The 19,407-nt window shown below is 39.8% G+C and overlaps 1 long non-coding RNA gene across 1 annotated transcript; it reads left to right on the top strand.

Annotated features, from left to right (window-relative positions):
* Positions 1-543: 543 nt before the first annotated feature.
* On the top strand, positions 544-14,880 carry LOC116783740. The gene is made up of 2 exons (XR_004355808.1): positions 544-1,384; positions 13,254-14,880. It is a non-coding gene; the product is annotated as an uncharacterized LOC116783740 (long non-coding RNA).
* Positions 14,881-19,407: the final 4,527 nt, after the last annotated feature.

The following is a 19,407-nucleotide window of genomic DNA, read 5'->3' as shown; positions in this document are numbered from 1 at the left end:
AGAGGCTGGTGAAGGGACACAAGTCATGTGAGGAGCGGCTGAGGGAGCTGGGGTTGTTCAACCTGGAAAAGAGGAGGCTCAGGGGAGACCTCATCACTCTCCGCAATTCCCTGACAGGAGGTTGTAGCCAGGTGGGGATCAGTCTGTTCTCCCAGGCAACCAGCAACAGGACAAGAGGGCACAGTCTTAAGCTACACCAGAGGACGTTTAGGTTAGATATTAGGAAGAAATTCTTTGCAGAGAGGGTGGTCAGACACTGGAACGGGCTGCCCAGGGAGGTGGTGGATTCACCATCCTTGGAGGTGTTTGAGGAGAGACTGGTTGTGGCACTCAGTGCCATGGTCTAGTAGACAAGGTGGTGTTGGGTCAAAGGCTGGACTCGATGATCTCGGAGGTCTTTTCCAGCCTAGCTGATTCTGTGACCTCAATCACACCAGGTGGCCCCAAGTCACCAGATGGGACTGTTTGTTTTCATCTCCTACCGATGCCCACTCAGGGACGGACCCTGAGGGGCTGCCCGCCCTCACCCCTCACACTCACACAGGGACGGACCCTGAGGGGCTGCCTGCCCTCACCCCTCACACCGTCCATCCCCCGCAGGGGTCTGTCTGCCCACTCTGAGGGAAATCGGGCATCTGCTAAAAGAACTATTTGTAATGAATATTGTGTTGTTTTCATAGATCAACGTCCCGGAAGAGCTTTTACTCTTCCCAGGTTTTACCCAGCTCTGGTAAACAGTTTGTATTTGTGTGAGATGGGCCCGGAATAAAAGGGGAGGTTAAGTGTGATCTCCCAGCTCCTCTCTGGCAGCCTGGTATTCGTTTCACGTGTTTCCCAAAATTCCACTGACTTCCACAAGAAGTCAGGAACAAACCAACACCACCCCCATTTTTCACACAGAATTACACAATCAGTTAGGTTGGAAAAGACCTCCGAGATCATCGAGTCCAACCTGTGACCAAACCCCACCTTGTCAACTAGACCATGGCACTAACTAACTTTCTTCCATGCCATGAGCTATGTCAGTCCACTACCAACAGCAGCCTGTTACAGAAACAATATAAGCATAAGGGTTTTTGCATAGTTATGAGAGTTGCATATGTATAGATGTATATTATTATATATGTATATGGTTATAAAGGGGTTTTTCTACCTTTAATTTTACAGAGTAGTGGGAACAATCAGAAATTTTTAAAATACAGGTCTGTAGGCCATAATATTTGACTCTTTTTTTGCTTTAGTCACATCAAGATATTGAGAATGAGGATACAACAGGGCATTACCTAATAGGACAAAGAGGCTATGGAAACAAACATGGACTAATCCAGTGGCATGCAGATGTGATGGAAGAACATCCTGGTCACTCTGCAGCAGCTTTACCTGAGTAGGGGTTTCTTTCTAATATAGATGTGATTCGTGTTTTAATCTACTTTTCAGGGAATGATGTTTTGATATTTGTACAACCAAAGGGTTTACGTTGCTGGTTGAAGCCAGATGTGTAAAGCAATCGCCTTAAAAGCCTGCTCTTTGTCCAGAAAAATTAATTAATCTGTATATCTGAAATCACTTGGCTTGTTGAACCCAGCATAGAGGGCTCACTCAGGGAAACTACACCCTGTTTACTGCTCTGCCATTGGACTTGCTGGGTAATTCTGGACAAAGCACTTAGCCCATCTATATCTTAGTTCCAATAAGCTGGATATAGTACCATGCCATATCATACTAATGCTCGTGAATTAAGCATCTGCAGTCTCTGAATGTGAAATGTTTCATTTTGGGTTGAAATCATCTTGATTTGTCAGATAGAATGATTCAGCTATGCCTCCTTATGTGCAGTGATGGCAAAATTTACTCTGCTGTGAGGCAAACTACAATTTCGTTTGGCAGACCTGAAGTAAAAAAGAACAAACTGCCTCCAGTAACTTTTCTGAGGTTAGATATTCACTAGATCCTTATATATGTTTAAGATTTTAATTTTTATAACATGTAACTTTTTAATAACGTTTCGTAGCTTTTATCACACGAGCCTTTTCCTACCAGGGATTTACACTGTTAGTTAAAGAAAACGCTGTATGACAAAAGGTTATTTTGAGAACTGCCAGCAGAAATTGTGGTCTAATTAAAGTCACTCAAGAAATAGTGATATTGAGGTCTGTTAAATATAAATATGGTTAATTTGCTGTTCATAGCACAGCATATGAACAGCAAGATATCAAAGGGATGCAAGTTCTGCACTGGAAGTACCAGAACTTACACACTGCGTGGCATAGTAGGTAAATTCATCACTCCAACTGTTGCTGTTAGCTGTTGGACAGCCTTAAAACATTTCTGTTTTGTACTAAAGGTCATGTACAACACAGGAGAGGAAATACAGTGTGGTTTGAACAGACATCTATTTTAAAACTTAGTTTACTCATTAAGTTGAACTGAGATATTACTTCTCGTTCTGAAGATAAAATAAAACCGTGTCTGTAGGAATAAAGTTGCAGAGCAAGGTAACAACCTTTTCAGAACCAGGAAAGGAAGTTTTGTCGTGGTCTGTACTTGTCAACTTCATTTGCTGTGAGCAGGGTAACACAGAATGAGATTTAGTTTAACTACACCCAAAATACACAGGAATTGGTATTTCTTTTGTAGGTCAGTCACTTGATGCAAAGAGGTGGAAAAGCTTAAAAATCAATGAATTGATGGGTACCATATACATTTGAATTATCTTTTTTCTGTATATATTGCACATATTCCATTCTGTTAGTGCAGTATGTTCCAGTTAGTGCAGCTTGCTTAGAAGGTTGTAAAGAAATAAGCAAAGAGAAATAAAAAAAAATGTCCTATCTTCAGCGTAATTTTGTATATATGCTTCATAACTTGGGGGGTTTGCAGGAAGATGAAAAGTAACCTGTGCATAATATTGTGTAAATAGTTTTGTCTTCCAAAAAGCTAGTGTCTGCTTGCTGCTGCTCCTTGTAAAAGCCATGGAGAGAATGACCCACAGTTCCTGGTAGGAGAAGGTGTGGCCACTTGCTGTGACTTTTGTGAGTGAGCAAGACTTTGTGATAGAAGGTAATAAAAATATGATGACTAAACAGAGTGCTGAAGCTTATCAGATAAAACACTACCACTACCTTACACTGAGTTTAATGGACTTCTATGAACTTGCCAATTAAGTGCTCCATGCTTATCCTAATGCACAGGCATTGAGAACCCGTACAAACAGAGGCAGGAAATACTCTGAACAGAAAGGGAAAATGAGTTATTGGGACAGCTGTCCCACACCCTGCTCAGTATGGCAGAGAAAGGAGGGTCTGGAAGGAACTGATGATATCTCACACACAGCAAAGCAAACAGTGCGTTCCTTAGTCCCACTTCCACTTCCCACAGAGCCATCTCTCTCAGTGTAGGGGTATGGGATTTGCACCTACAAACTCTCTGCTCTCTGGAGAAACTGAGGCCAGTTCCTGTGCTGATGAGGCTGGTTACCATGTTGTATTGGCAGGGCAGGAGGAAGATATTCTACCTAAGAATTAGCATTAATCTTTTCTCTGCCATAATCTGTTTTGCTTCTTATTGAGGCATTTTGTTTGTCTTGGAATTACGTCATTGCTTTACCAAAAATAGCAGACTAGAAATATTCATGGAAATTGTCCCCTGACTAAGCACTGGGTATCATTGCCTGGATTTATGAAAGTGTGGGTAAACATTTAGGAAGTCTGAATACTTCTGAATAAATCATGGTTTAAAGGGCAAATAAGCCCTCAACAGATACACTTCCAACATTGTCTGACTACCTCATTAGCACTGAGGGACTCTGACCTTCACCAAATCCTGGTTATCTAACTTTCCTGGTTATCACAACCAACCTTGCTCAGGTGCCAGAGGCAGTGTGGTCATGGCAGCCTATGCAGGATTAATTTTCCTGGTAGGAAAAGACAACTCGGTTGTCAAGCTGCATCTGACAAGAGTGCTCAGCAGGCCTGGATTTCTGTGAAGGACAAGGAGGTCTGGATTCTCCTCCCTAGAAACACCACCCATTCTGAGTCATCTGAGCTGGAAGTACTGGCATAATTGCAAAACATCGGCACACAGATGGTATGATCCAGTGTAGCTTCCACGAGGATTCTTGAGTGAGGTATTCGGCTGTTTAATTAAAATATTATGAGGACAGGTTTCTATTGTTGGGTGTTTTTCACTAACGTTTTTCCTTTTCAGAGACACAGGGTTAGACAGTAAGAACTTTTATTTTTGTTGACTCATTTCCAGATAAGCATAAGAACACATTGTAAAGGTCACTTTGTGTCTTAAATTCAACAAGAGTTCCGTTCCATGTAGCGTCCCTAGCATGTATCCCATCTGCCATTCAAAACTTCTAAAACACAACCTCAAACAAAGTTATCTTCTAGAGTTCACACACTGCAAATCACCATGAATTTTGACCTCTGTAGATGTGATGATGCTTTGTCACAAAGGCCCAGATCCCTGCAGGCCATGTACTTGTGCTGATTTCACTGAAAGTTAGGGGCCACAAAGAAAATCTGCCTTTACATCTATGGCTTCTTATTTGAAACAGGTGAATTTCTGACAACCTAAGTGGAAGCACTGAAATATGCAGATGGGGGGTGTTGGACACAGGACTCATGGCAAGCTTCTGGATGCTCTGTCTGGACCCTGCTCTCCATTGCCCTAAATATTTTGCAGTTGTTTAGGGATGTGCAGAGGATGCAAAGTATTAATAAATCTGAATTCTCCGCTTACGTCACCAGTAACATTTTGAGGACGCTTTGCAGGGATATAAATGGCAACCAATGACATTTCAGAGTTTCAGGAACCCGATTTCCAGAGATTTTTGAGTTCTTTTTATACCAGCTGAAGTGAATGAAACCATTTTCTGAAAATTGGGTTCCAGATATTAAAGTCTGGCAGGCAAAGCTGGGTTATCCAAAATTAGATGCCAATTCTGAAAGGATAAATTGTACGTGATGATCTCATGGGGGAAGTCTGAGACAGAGCCAAGACTAGAATCTAAATTTCTGATGCCCAGTCCTGTGCATTTACCACAACACTGATTTTTTAATACTGTGGGCTTGAATACTGACTTGTTAAAAAAATAAATGCAGTTTTCAAAACACATCCACAGCATATGCAAAATAGTGTTTTGGTGTAATTCGTTGAATTCTGGTAGCTGAAGTAAATTTGCACCTCAAATTTTCAAAGAAAGGGGTTTCAAATAAATTCATTCTTTGCTGCAGTGAAGTTGAACCCCATAAGAATGAATGTTGCTTTTAACAAATTGATTAATGGATTTTTTTTTTTTACCATTGTTTATCTGTTTTCTGCACTTTCAGATTCAGTTTTTACCAAATATTTTACATGACTGTATAGGTGGTTGCTGAAAAATACAGCAGGAGATGAAAACATCTGTTTCTTGGCTTCCTGGTCTATGGGATGCAGGAAAGCCACTGTCCTGCTGTTCTGCAGGGGTTTTGATGCTCTCCTCCCTGAGCTCTTCTGCTCAGGCTCCTGCAGTGCTTGGAGAGCTCTCTATAATATTTTGAAGACCAGGGAGGTTTGGTTAAATAAGAGACACTTCTGAATTAAGTGCAATGTCTTTCATTAAGTAGCTTTTCCAGAAGGTATACCAATTATCAATATCTTATATTGCTGGGAGTTTGAACTGCACCTTCCACTTTTTTTTCAAAAGATTTGGTATTTTTAAGGCCTTCTGTTTTTAACGAAGTCCAAAAACTTACTAAGATTGAGAATGAAGATGGGGAAATAAACAGGGAAATAAACAGCACCACTACCATAAAGTAAGGAAAACCTCTCTTCCCTTGATACACTGAAAAATATCACAAACTTTCAATTAGCAATTTTGCAGAGATTATTTGCCCTGAATTTCAAATTGAATAAGACAAACAAGAAGTAAAGGAAAGGAAATACAAGTGTGTGTTTGTTTTTAAATTGCAGGTGAACACTGGATGTAGTCAAAACTTTTGTGTGAGAATTTTTATGCTTCCTGACAAGGGAGATATTGATATCTCAGACTAGATAGTAATAGAGGAATGTGCATTTACTTGGATTCCAGTAGCCACGCGGATGAAGAGAAAGTCTCAGATGTGAATAAAAGACTGTCATGTTGCTGCCTAATTTATCAAAAGCAAAGAATTGTCAGACATCTGAAGTGTGCAAAGCATAAGACTGGCTCTAATTTCTCAGTTTTGGCAGTTTTTGATGCCACTTGTACTTTAAGTTAATATTAATCGTTGGGGGGAAAAAATGCACCCTTTCTCCCTTTAATCTTTCTCCCTTTAATCAACAGTTTATAAATGCAGTAGCACATTTCAGATGCCAGTAATGTGTTTTTATCTGGCAATTGATTAATGTGCATAACAAGATGGATAAGCCTGTCTGCTGAGACACAGAACAGTGAGACACAGCACAGTGCTGCTTGAGAAGGAAATAATCTTTTTATTATTATTATGTTCATTATGTCTCATAGCTTTGGATATCCATGGAAATAAACAGCTGCTCGTAACATGGATACAACATATTTCACGTTGTTTTACTTTCTGTAACTTATGTAAATATTTTTTTTCTGATTATTTTTGAGGAAACATCGTTTCTACGTAGAATTATCTTTACAAGCAAAGCCAATGTTGGGAGAAACACCGTGATCAGGTTACTAATCAGCCCGTGAGTGAGTGGGGATTTAAAACAGGAGGTGGCAGTCTTGAGTAGCAACTCACTGCTGCTTAGTTAGGCTCGGCTCCAAATGGAGTCAGAGCTGGGCACAGAACTCAGGATCTCATCCCTTTTTTTATAAACATCACAACAACAAGCAGCTTGGATATTGAAGATGGCAACAACTAGATTTGTCCTTTGTGCCTGACAATTAAACATGTAGTTAAGTTATTTAATAATTTTACTGTGGAATTGTGTGAGTTTTCTTAGGTTTTTTTAATAATTGGATCAATATTTCTAGAAGGACAGACTATAGCAAATTGCAGAGGCAGAACTTAATCTGTCTCATTCTCATCTGGGTTTGCTTCTTCTAACTAGGAAAGTCATGTTGCAAACAGGAATAACTCCTGATGAAATATGGGATTGTTTTGTTCAAATAAGAGGTGTGCCTAATTCCGGTCTCCTTTTTGGTATCCGGGAAGGTTGGGTGATCCTTCATCCCCTAACTGTGATCTACAAGCAAATCATGAGGTACTTCCATCTCCCTCATGAACTACCACGAAGTAATAGCAAAATAACCTACTTTTTTTAATAATATCACCGATTGCAATTTTCTGATCAACAAAATCAGCACAAAACTTTGCAACTACACAGTCTCAGCAGAGAGGGGAACTTGATGACATCATTGTTTTTCCCCTGTGAAAATGCTTAGTTGGAAGAAGACAAAAAAAGATTAAATGAATCAGAGTAGCTCCATGCAACCTCACACTTCTAATCTTTTTGAAGAATGTGAACCATTCAGTGGTAAAAAATGTAACCAAGAGAGTTCTGCAGCGTTGTTCATTTCTGCTGGGTATTCATAGTAGGAATTTTACTTGTAAATGTTATTGTAAATTTTGTATATCTGTTGATTGCTTTTGCCTATAGCTCCACATTTTAAAAATATGTATTTTGGGCCAAATCTCAATTTACAATTTTTTTTCATTCAGATGCATGTGAAAAATCTTCCTTTAAAAGTTTGCTAAGCAACAAATCCTTCAAATAGAACAAGTTGCAACTCTGCTCTGCCTGAAATGGATACATGCATGCAAAGTCTCAGTCCATAACAGAACTAATTTTCTGAGCTTGTTTTTCGTCACAGTCTGTAGGCAAAAAAATAGAATTTTTTTCCCCCTGTGGTTTGAATGCTCCAGTTAACCTGTGCATGCACAGATCTGTCTGCTCCACACAGACACAACAGTCTACCTGAATGGATCTGAGTGTGAGATCAGGTTTTCTGTAACAGTCTCATCCCGTCAGACACAGCAGACATTGTCAGGGAACCTTCTGTTTAATCTTGTTATTAAGCAAACATTTTCCTAAGTTTGCATAAGCAGTCGCCCAGCCATGGCTTCCACAAAGTCCTTTAATAACTAGCAGGGTGTGGTAATTAAATTTCTTCATCCTTCTCTTCTGACTACCAAAGAGAAATTTATTCTTTGGTCAACTTCTTACTTGCTTTGTTTCTTCACTTCCTTTGTTCTGTGGAGATCAGGGAGTTCATAGATGCCTTTTTAGTGCAAAAAGTGTCTGGGGGATGATTCTTGGAGCCCAATCCCCTAAAGAAACAAAGCTTGTGTGATCATACTCAGCCTATTCCAACATTTAGCACCAATAACATGGGATCCCATTGGCCATTTCACTTCATGTGGAAGAGAGACAGAGGACCCCAGTCTTCCATCTTCCTAGCAATTTTATGAAAATGGATGGCTGGGGGGAGGAAAGAAAGCCTACTACTACCTTCTATCAAGGCATTTGTTAATTTAGAAGATACATGCTAAGATTCAAATATCAAAATATGAAAAAAAATTATATTTATTCGGAGTAAAGATGAGCAACTCACTTTTTGCATGTGTGTGTTTTTTAAGTAAGGCCACTGAAACTGTGAAAGAATGTGCAAAACTTGCTTCATAGAGATGATCAGTAATGTTAATTGAACATTAGATTGAAGGCTGAGACTTAACAGTTGTCCTGTGCATTAGTTCAATTTTCGCTCCTTCTCAGCATTTATGGGATTGGAGAATGTGCCAAAAAGTATTTTGCTCTATGAAGAAGTACAGTAAACTTGGGCCTTACAATGTCTGTGTTGCTGGAAAAATATGGTTTTCTATTTTTTAAGCATATGTTTTTGGAGTCTTACAGATTCTGTTTCTGATTGTTGATTTTCTTAGGAGAAGAGTAGCTGGCAGCCTTGTCTAGTTTAGGGCATGGGCAGATGTTTCATTTCAGAACCAGATGTGCAGAGGAAGGAGGTGTTCCTTCCACAGCCACATGGGTCCTTCTAGCTGCTACAAACTGACCTGTCACCGAGAAGTTTTTAAAAGTGCTCCCTAATTCCTATTAACCACAATTAGGTATGTAATTTTAAGCAGTTTAAAATCCTGATCTGAGACATGGCAGCTGACTTTGCCTCACCTGAGTTAGCAGTACTCCCATAAACTCTTCTGTTAGCACATCTGAAGAGTGGTGAGGAACTTCTGCAGTAGTTAATCCTGTCCTCTGGCTCTGCTAAACATAGAAGAAATCACCTCCACATAGCCTGGAGGCCTTCTGACAATTCACAGTCATGTGGCATCATGGGCAAGACCTCTGCCCACACAAAAGGTAGATGAATACCAACTGGGGATTTGAATATCTAAGCTCAGCAAATAGAAAGAAAAAGACTGACTCATGTGCTTTTACAAACTAATGCCAGTGAGCAGAATCCCATTTTAAATAAGACCACAAGAGAAAATGGTTTCTTGTGCTGGGAAAAATTGTACAGAGTCAGAAATGGTATTTGAAGAACTGCGTAGTGGTTTGGGGCACTAAGAAGATCTATTACGAGTGTGGAAAAAAGTCCTCATCAAGTACACACTGGAGTTTTTAAGAAGAAAATGTACTGGGAATACAGCTTGGATTGTGAATGGCATGAGAAGATATTTAGGGAACCCTAGCCCTGTGTGTGGTAGGAAAGCCTAAGAGAAATGAGCAAGAAATCCACAAGCAATGGAATCAGTGAAGCCTGGTTTCCAATGGATTTGTGCCTCATGCAAGTTTTTCCCCTGGCCTGTATGGTCTTTGTCCTGTATGGATTGTCAGATGCCTGGTAAGGATGGGGCTTTTTCTATATCCTTTCTGATGGCTGAAGGCACCATCTGGATCTCCTCTTCTTCCCAGCTGGCTGACTACTTCCACTAAATCTGGGACAATTTTGTGTCTTGAAACCTGTGATTCACTTCCAAATTCATTTGAAAATCAGATACTGGACTCAAAAGTTACTGGAAGAGGAAGTAAAGACAGCAGAATAGGCTAAATATGATGACAAAGGCCTTTTTTCCTTAGGAAATCAGAACAGTTGGAGAAGGCACATTTCAGATTTGGTGATTCCAGCACTGGCAAGACTGCCTCAGGCTGGGGCACAGAAAGGGTAAATGGGAGCAGCACTAAAGCCTGCTTTCATGTTGCAGACCTGTTCCATAGAGAGCTGAGGTATAGATTTACAACACTGTACTCCTGTTGTGGGTTTGTTGGCATTTATTTGAAACTTGGTTATTTATTAGGTGAAAATATGCATAGTTTGAATTTCAAGTCTTGGTCTAAATCTGTATGTAGATGACTTTTTTTTAACTGTTTCTTACACCAATGTTACTGATATGGTTAATTTTGCTTAATCTGTTAGTCATTCCAAAATTATGTATATTTTTCTAGAAGGGAGCTGCAGTGGGGATGAATGAGAAAACAAAATCCAGCAACAGATGCACAAAGCAACCTACCTGAACATGTAGGTCAAGTTTAATAGGTACATTTTGTGAACCAGAGCAATTTTCTGTAGTTGATATCAACATCTTCATCTTTGCTCTTCACCTCAGTAGGTCAGAACTCCATTGTTTTGCTAATACTTTGGTTGCCTTGCAAAATAATCCTCCTTTGACTATTTGAGAACCTGTAGCTGAAATATCTGGTAGTGGCCTAGGGAAAAAAAAAAAACACATAAATGGAAAATAAAAGAGGAAACTATCAGAAGAACTGTTCGGAATAAACAGCTGTGCACTTGTCCCCTCTGTCTCTGAAAACTTCATTTAGCTCCAGGCATAGCTTTAAATAAACTACCTCATGTTTACTAGCACCAGCTAAAAATGTATTCTATAGAGATTATACACAGTGTATACCTCGTGTCAGACTTTGTAAGAAAGAAAGGTTGGTTTCATGTAGATTATGTCATTGCATGTAAAAAAATATACATCTTGACTGCACAAAACAAAGTGCTTTATCTAAGTGCTTATCCAAGTGCAAATGTTTTTCCCCCAAATACAAAATAACTGTTGAGATAGCTAGGGTGGAAGAATCTGTATAGATAGGTGTGATAAAAAGACTTCTTTGCCTCAATGGAAGAATGTACCATTCAGTAGGGCTTGTAACAGAATAATATTTCAGTTAAACACACTGTAACTTGTGCTTCTAGAAAGTAATAAATCTTCTACAAGAATTGTATGTAGACTAGATCCTAGGAAGTGTTGTCTAACAGCACAGCTCTTATCCTGGGATAAGTTCCTTTTAAATTTGAGGAAGTTAACTCCTATTCCCCATTTTTATTTTATTTCTTATATTATACTGTGAAATAGCAGACTTCCTTATTTAATTCCTGCCTTACAAGCCTTATTTTTCCAATTTAAACAGGTAATGAGCTTGCAGAGCATGAGCCTTTCTTTCAACAGGCGCGGTTTATAATACTGAACAATCCCAAATTAGTGAGATTAGGATTCCCCTCTGTAAGGAATTCAGGGTGGTGTCAAACCTGCCAAATGACTTTCACAACACTCTGACCCAGGTGGTGTGACCTGGGTATTTGAATGACTCCTACCTGAGCAGTGCTGGTGGTGGTGTAAACTAGCACAGGTATCCTGACTGTCCAGATCTGTGCTTGCATAAGCTTAGCCAACACCTGAATCAACTGCAGGGCCAAGAAAAGCTGTAGTGATGGGGTTTCAGGCTACTCAGACCATTTTCCTGCACTGAACATTGTACTTGCCAGCAGGTTAGAACTGAGCCTTGTGAGCCATCTGTGAGTTGCTGGGTATGTATGGAAAACAAGAGCTGTCTTCCAATCCAGGGCTTCCTTTAGATATCATGACGTTTAAGTGCCTTCTTTCTGTTAATATCAACAATTTATGTACTAACTACTAGGTGAATCTGAATGAATAGTTTGGGGTGATCTTTGTACTTAGCCCAGTATGCAAGTAAGATGGTTCTCTTGATTCTGGGAGAGGAAGAGGTCTGTTTGTGTGACCTTGGCAGCAGACATGGGTATGTGCTCCTGGCTGCAGAAGGGGCAAATGTTTAAGGAAACTGGAGACAGGGAGACTGCTTATGAGAAGTATTACTACATGTTCATTCTAGCCTGAATAGTCTTCCTTTGACACTATGTACTGGAAGTGTCTGTATCATGGAAAACAAAATTTAAACACAAAGGCTGTGTAGAGTGTGACCCTGGTGCCCCAGAGCACAGATCATACCCATAGCAGCCATGATCTTCCTCTTAACATACTCTGTGTAAGTCAGAGCATCTTGGGTCACATTTTCCAGTACCACTTTCAGTGTTCCTTGGGTAGTATTTTTAATATTATCAGCTGAAAAATAACTGTTGCTCAAGAATATTTCACCGATTTCATTGGCAAATATCTAAGAGAATCTTAAAGGTGCAGCTCATGATCGGGACAGTTTCATTTCTTTTTCCTTTCCTCCTGCCTACATTTTTTTCCCCCTTGAAGATGGCAAAGCCTTGTATATAGGGATTTTTACTCACTGACTTCATGCCCTGAATTATGGCCTCTTCATTCCAAAACAATTTTTCTGGTAGTCATTTATCAGTACCTCTGCTAGATATGGGGATAGTAAAGTTAACAAAAAAGCATGTAGTTTAACTTCTAGAACCCAGGCTAAAAATGTAGTGTCAAAGCATGGAAAGTCTGCGTTTTCCTAATGAAAATGAATAAACTGCATTATTGAGACAGTAAAGAGGGAGTCCCATGATGGTATTGTACACAGCTTTGCTTTTTTTATTACACAACTTCACTTTCTTATTGACAAGAAGTAATTGACAAAGTAAAATGAATCACACCCTAAAATTCCAGTCAGCTTGTCTCAGCAAATGGTCAGTACTCAATAAGGAGAAACAGGCAATTCAGAAGAAAATTCATTCCCTCAATCTTTGATACCCATTTCAGGCTGGAGGGAAGAACTCATCCCTCAGGAAGAGGACGGGATGCTGTCTTGTATGTGCAGCTATCATTGCTTAGCTTTCAAATTAATACCATTATAACAACCTTCTCCAACCTGTTTTTGTGACTGGAAACAAATGAAAATGCAGTCAATATTTGCAAATGCAAAGTTCTGCAGCAATGTAAGTAATTCTGCTGTATTCCACCCTGCTCCACAGAGCAGCAGAGAAGGTTTTTTAATTTACCCACTAAGAACAAAGTGCTGACTTGGCTCTGTGCTTCTTGGAAACCGTCTTTGCTCTGCTATTTCCTGTTATTTTCTCAAGGTTTGTGTTTCAGATGTGAACGGGGACCTGCTGAAAATCTCTTTACGTTTGTAGCGGTGTGACAAGATTCCTTGGACAGATGAGTGTTGCAAGTGTTGCTTGCAGGTAAACAGGGAACGAAGAGCGAAAGCACGGCAGAAAGTTTTCCCGTTTCAGTTCTGAGGCTTTGCTGCTTCACCGCCAGCACACCCTGGTGAGCAGCCGCGTCCAGCGCTGACCTTGCTTGTCACGTTCAGCAGAGGCTGCTAAATCTCGTTTCCTCAGACTTCCAGCACTTTGGGTGATTGTTCCTCCTTCCAATCCGAGACACGGCCCCTCGGTGAGCCGGTTCGTGCTCGCTGTTGTCGCGTTGGCAGCGGCGCTCGGCAGCTCCTGTCACCCAGCTCTGCTGCAGTGTGACATCGGGAGCTGTCTGCGGGCCAGGCAGCGCTGCAGGACAAGCAAGAACTTCTGAACGCTCCTGGCTGCAGTAACAGATGATTAAATTTAAAGACGATGCATTGCCACTGCGTTTGTTTGAATGATTGTGGTGCTTCAGTGCCTGCTAGTGTTGACTGACACGGTAATTTATAGAGTTTTGTTTGTGTGGCTTGTGAGAAGGGAATATATCACTGCAGTGACACCTCACCTATGTTGGTGGCCTTTTTTTTGGATGTCAAGTTGAATTAAGTGCTGTCAGAATCTGCAGATGACCTGGCAGAAACTTAATGATTGTTCTTAAAACCATTTGTACTTTCTGTTTTGTGACCTTGGCAGATCAGTGATTGGGAAATTTTTTCACATGCTGTCTGCACCTGCCAGCTTTGCCATGCAGCAATAGGTCATTTCCTTTCCAAACATGACTGGCTTCTGGTATCAGTGGGAAATTGGCAGCTCTTATATGAAAGCAGTACGATTCCAGTTTCCTCTTTTGGTGAGATAGGAAAGGATTTGTTATTGTTATGGGCCCAGAGCCCTATCAGAGCTCTCTTCCCCACTTAACTGCTTTTTCAGTCACTCAAAACCAGTTTGTCAGTACTATACAGCATCATCTATTTTACTGCCTATGAGATTGCCCCAAGTCCATTTTTTTCCCCACTATCATGGGCTTAATTCTAAACAGAACTGCAAAACCTAAAGTGAAAATATTTCTATCTTCTTCTGACTGTTGGTCTTTCTTCCTCATTTCTGTGAAGGAACAAGAGAGGGCAGAATAAAGTGTCTACCTGGTGGTAGGCCTTAAGAAACGACACGGAATTGAAGTGTACTTTTCTCCCTATTTCTTTGTCATATCAAAAAGTCGATGTGAAGTGGCACTTGTTGTGCTTTCAGTTCTCAAGAAAGGACAGAAAGCTGTTGCAATGACTTCTTTGTAAGGGGTGTTTAAATCAGCAGACAGGGAATCAGTAGTGTTGGGCAATTGCCTCATATCCAGCCTGAAGTATCACCTTTGCAAAGATCTACAAAGGAGTTACGTTGCTGACAGTGAGGTGGGGAATTTTGTTTCCACTCTTAACAGCGTAAAGCAGCTGCATTGGCTTTACAGGTGATTAGAAGGATTGCTCTCTCTGAAAGTTAGGGTAAATTGTTAGTACACCCAATGTGTCTCTTTTTCTTCTGCAGTTACTGGAGATGAAAATAAAATTGTGGGTTTGTCTATGCTTTCATGTGGCATTATTAATGAGACAGGTAATCCCATTTGTCTTAAAATCAAGGCAATGATCTCTTGTGTTTTGTCCATCTGTTCCAGACACCAGCAGCATGTTCATCACCATGGCATTGGAACAGTCTGGTACACAAATAGCAATCAGCAGTTATTAACATAATATTATTACTTGGTCCATAAAGCTAATATTAGCTGAGATACCAGACATCACACATTGTGAGACAGTTTCTCAGATGATGTACTTTGTTCTGCCAGAATATGATAATATTCTGTATTAAAATCAGTAAAAGGATGCTTTGTTTGTTTGTTTGTTTCATGCAACAAAAATTGCCAACACAATATACATATATAAAAATTTTCTCTTTACATCCAGTAATTTACAATCCATCGCTACCTATTTGTAGAACAGCATTCTTTAGAAAACAAAAGGGCTTTTTTTTTATTATTTTTTACATGCATTAGATCAAATCAAACCACTGAAAGTTCCCTTTTCCTTCCTTTCTCCCCCAGCTGCTGATGTAGACTGATACAGGAGTGGGTCTTTATATGCAGAAGACCATTTATCTCGAACTTGACCTAGACAAGTTCAAGTCTGTTCAGCATGTGACCTCCTTCTGCAGTGTTGAAGGGGTGGCATGTGATTGCAGCCCACAAGGAAGTCCCTCAGAACATCCTGAACACCCACAAAATTTGGATGTTTCCTACTTGCCCTTATTCCCCTTCATACATCTCATTTATACATGTTCAGAAATCCAACTTCAAACATCTCCTTTTTGTTTGGTCACTTTTTGCTATTATACAACTTAAAGATTTATTTTTTTTCGGAGTTGAACAGCCGTACTTTTAAAATCACTGGTATTTAAATTGCTGGTTAAAATGAGTAGGTTCCTCCTGAGTGCCGTATTTGTGCCGATCAGGTTAAACGAGGAGCCCTTCTAAATCTCATTTTTCTTCCCTTCTTAATCAGAATATATTCCTGGGAGACCTATTTTGTAAGCCTGTCTACAGAGACTTCTATAGAGCAGCAAGATGGAGCCTTTTCATCTTGAAGCTTCACGGTTACAGTGTTGCAACTATGAAACAAAAGTGAAACCGAGGCATTACGGGCCCCAGTTTTTATACACGACTTTTGCTTGCTTTAGAAGGCAAATTGCTGCTAAATTAACATTTCTGTAAGCATCGTGGTGCCCACACAAGTGCTGCTCTAATGAAAGGGAGCATCCTTATCTGAGCTGGTTGTGGTGATGTTGGGAGGGACGAGCAGATTGTGTCAGCCATTATTATTCTTTTAGTGAACATGAAACTTAACTGATACTGGCGATACTGGTTCTGTCTCCTTTTTTATATCAGTAGCTTTTTTTTTTTTTAAAAAAAGAAAGCTTAACTACAATAATTACCTACTATTAATAATCAACTATTACAATAAACTGATTAAAAATGCATATAGATTGTTAAGAACGTTGTTGTCAAGTGGGCTGTATATGTGTGGGGGAGTCATCCACTGGGATGGAAAGGCCGACAGGATGCTAGTTGTAAAAACAGAGGATTATTCCCTACAGGTCAGCTCTGCCTTGAACACTTTATGTGTTTAAAATTAATAAAATGAATAAAATTAAAAAAAATGAGCTTTTGGCTCAGCTGTGGGAAGGAGTCCAAAGTCCTGGGTGACTTTCATACATGTCTAGGTACAATGAAGGGCAAAGTGCAGCATTTTTATCCTGTCATTCCCCGTTATCACTCTCAGTTATTAAGCAAGTGTTGGGTATTAAGATAAAGCTTGCCTGAAACATTTAATAGATATTATCTATTAGACTGCATGTGCCCCGTTTTCTTTCTTTCAGAGTCTGTCCCTCACTGGATGCCAGACTGGGATATAGCCCAGTGAGCAGGAGAAATGTGTTTGAATTTCGTAAAATGGCCATAAACATAAAGGTATAGTTGGAACCTCCTTGGAATACTCTTCCCTGTCTTCCTATTGTAGGACAGTATCTTGGTTCTCTGAGGCCAGTTGCTTTGGAGCAATGTTATGGAGAAGAATAATGACTCAGTTTAATGGCTTTATCAGGACTGAAAAAGCTTTGGCTGGACTAAGTGCTGTACCCACGGTTCATTTCATGTAGCTCTCTTTGTCTTGTGCAGTGACTGCCCACCGAAAGAAAATGAAGATTCATTGCTTTAGCTTTCATAAGGAAGATCTGTGGCAGGTTTTGTCGTATCCCTGAACAGAAAGTGGTTCCAGAGGCCATCAGTTTTCTCTGCTCCCGTGTCTGCAACGTACATTGCAACAGTACATGTTGTCACTGCACAGTTTCCCCGTGTCCTCTTAGTTTTAGATAGGCTGCATCCTCCTCAGTAATCTTTGAAGTTTATGACATGGAGCATAAAATGTAACCACTAAAATAGGGCGGATGGTTATTTTGTACAGTTTTGAACAACTACTCAAAGTGGGATTTGGGGAAGAATGTCTGACCTCATAGTTCTGTAGAACTGGGTGCCTTTCAAAAGAGATGCTCAGAGTGGGGTGCTCATTCAATTCACCAAGTGTTAAATTTGACATACTCTAGAGGAAAGATGAGGCAGACTGTTTTGAATTATGAGGAGGGCTGGGATCTCTGATATTGTTAATTATGTGGTGATGGAAAGCACAGTAGTCCATTGTTCTTTCTGAACTACAGTACTAGAACAAAAAAAGCAATGAAAAATCATCACTGAGGAAGCTGCCACCTTTGTTCCCTTGTGTGCTGTATCTCTTCCATGGGGATATCTCATGGACACCAAATAGGAAAGCAAATGTAGTTGTCCTGATTATTTTTTTTCTTCAAACCGCATCACACATAATAAGCCTCTGTGGCTTTCTGCCCCACACAACTTTTTGATGCTCTTTATTTAGGTATGATGTTACTATGTCTTTTGGACCACGTATTTTAGCAGATTTTGTATTTAAACATAAAAACGCAGCTACGGAATGCACATTACGTGGGGCAATATTATGTTAGATAACAGCCAAATTTGAATATTTAATCTCATGTATTCAAAATGTCACCCTTTTTTTCGCATGGTACAAAGGGAATCTCATGAGTTAATGAACATAGGCAATGCATGCAGCATGTAGGGAGAGACTGCATTTAACTGTGAATTGCATTTAACTATGAATTGCATTTAAATATGAATTATTAGATCCTTGAATAGTTTTCTTAAGATAAAAGAAGCAAATTGAGTACCGTATCTCAAATAATATTATTTGTAACTATTTCTCACAATAGCCAATGTAACGCAAATAGGTTTTTTAATTTCTTAGTGGTGAATTTGTAGCTCCTGAAATTATATATTTGTTCTCTCCTTTCGCTTGCTTTTAGAAAGAAACTGGAGCTGCTTCTTCAGTGCCATATCATACTGTGGCTGGCCACACGAAAAGGATCATATTGATGAATTAGTGCAGCGACCCTCCCAGATATGGAAGGATACCTCTTACAAGAAAATCCATAGCTGACTAATAGGTGGTAAATAGTCTTCGAGATCTGGGAGAAACATTTTGGTGTACCTGGAAATCAATCTAGATCTGCCACTGTGGATATCTTAGTCTTAATTTGTGCTTTTCTACCACATTTCAGAATGTGTCCTGTGTCTGAACACCTTTGCTTTCTTGTTTGTTTGTTTTTTACGTTTGTCAGTCACTACACAGTGCTACTTAGAATCAATTTAACACCCTTCCCTTGTGTGGAGTGGTTCCAGGGAGTGATGATTGCAGGATTAGCCTGCTGGTAATTAAATGTTGCTGCCTCTTTGCTTGAAAATGAAACAGCTCTATGGAATTTAAGAGTTTCTTGCTTATTTAGGTTGTATGTGTCTAAATAGTTCTAAATAGTATGGATAGGTGTACCAAGTCAGTGCAGACACATTGCAATCTTAAAAAAATAAACTAAAAAAGCAAAAAGATAAGAGAAAGGAGAGAGAGATAGAGAAGGAAAAGATCGAGAAACCATGGGAAGGAAAACAAGTTCACTCAGCTCATTAAGACTTCGAATTGCATGGAAAATTTTCCAGACTTAGCTGAATCCTGAGTGTAATGTCCTAATTTTGGCTTCATACAATCCAGACAGAGTTTCATGTCGGGACTCATTTTCACTCGCAGATGGGTCTTCAAAATTTGCAGGTGGTAAGTTGTGTAAAATAGGTCGTGTTGCCTGTTTGTTGAAGCCTGGAGGTATCCCTGTTCCAGTAAGGCAAGGGCTGGGTTCCTTACCATTTGTGGACTAAAGAACCCACTGAATGCTTGCTTCTCATACTGGCTTTACTACTATGAAGAGTTTTATCTCCTGAATTCACTGATTAATGTTTTAAGCAGAATGAAGCCTTTCTTAATTTTATTTTTCTTCAAAATCTGCTATCAAAAATCACAGTATTCCACCATTCAAAGACAGTTCTTTGCTTGTTCAAAGACTTGTTAAACTGATGTGTACCATCCTCCTCACAGGACCGCAGTGGTGTAACCTCATGACATACAAATGATGAGCTTCTGTTT

The sequence above is a fragment of the Chiroxiphia lanceolata genome, chromosome 3 (assembly GCF_009829145.1).
Source record: "Chiroxiphia lanceolata isolate bChiLan1 chromosome 3, bChiLan1.pri, whole genome shotgun sequence".
Lineage (NCBI taxonomy): Eukaryota > Metazoa > Chordata > Aves > Passeriformes > Pipridae > Chiroxiphia > Chiroxiphia lanceolata.
Note: the sequence above shows the minus strand (reverse complement) of the source record. Positions and strands in the feature narration are given on the sequence as shown.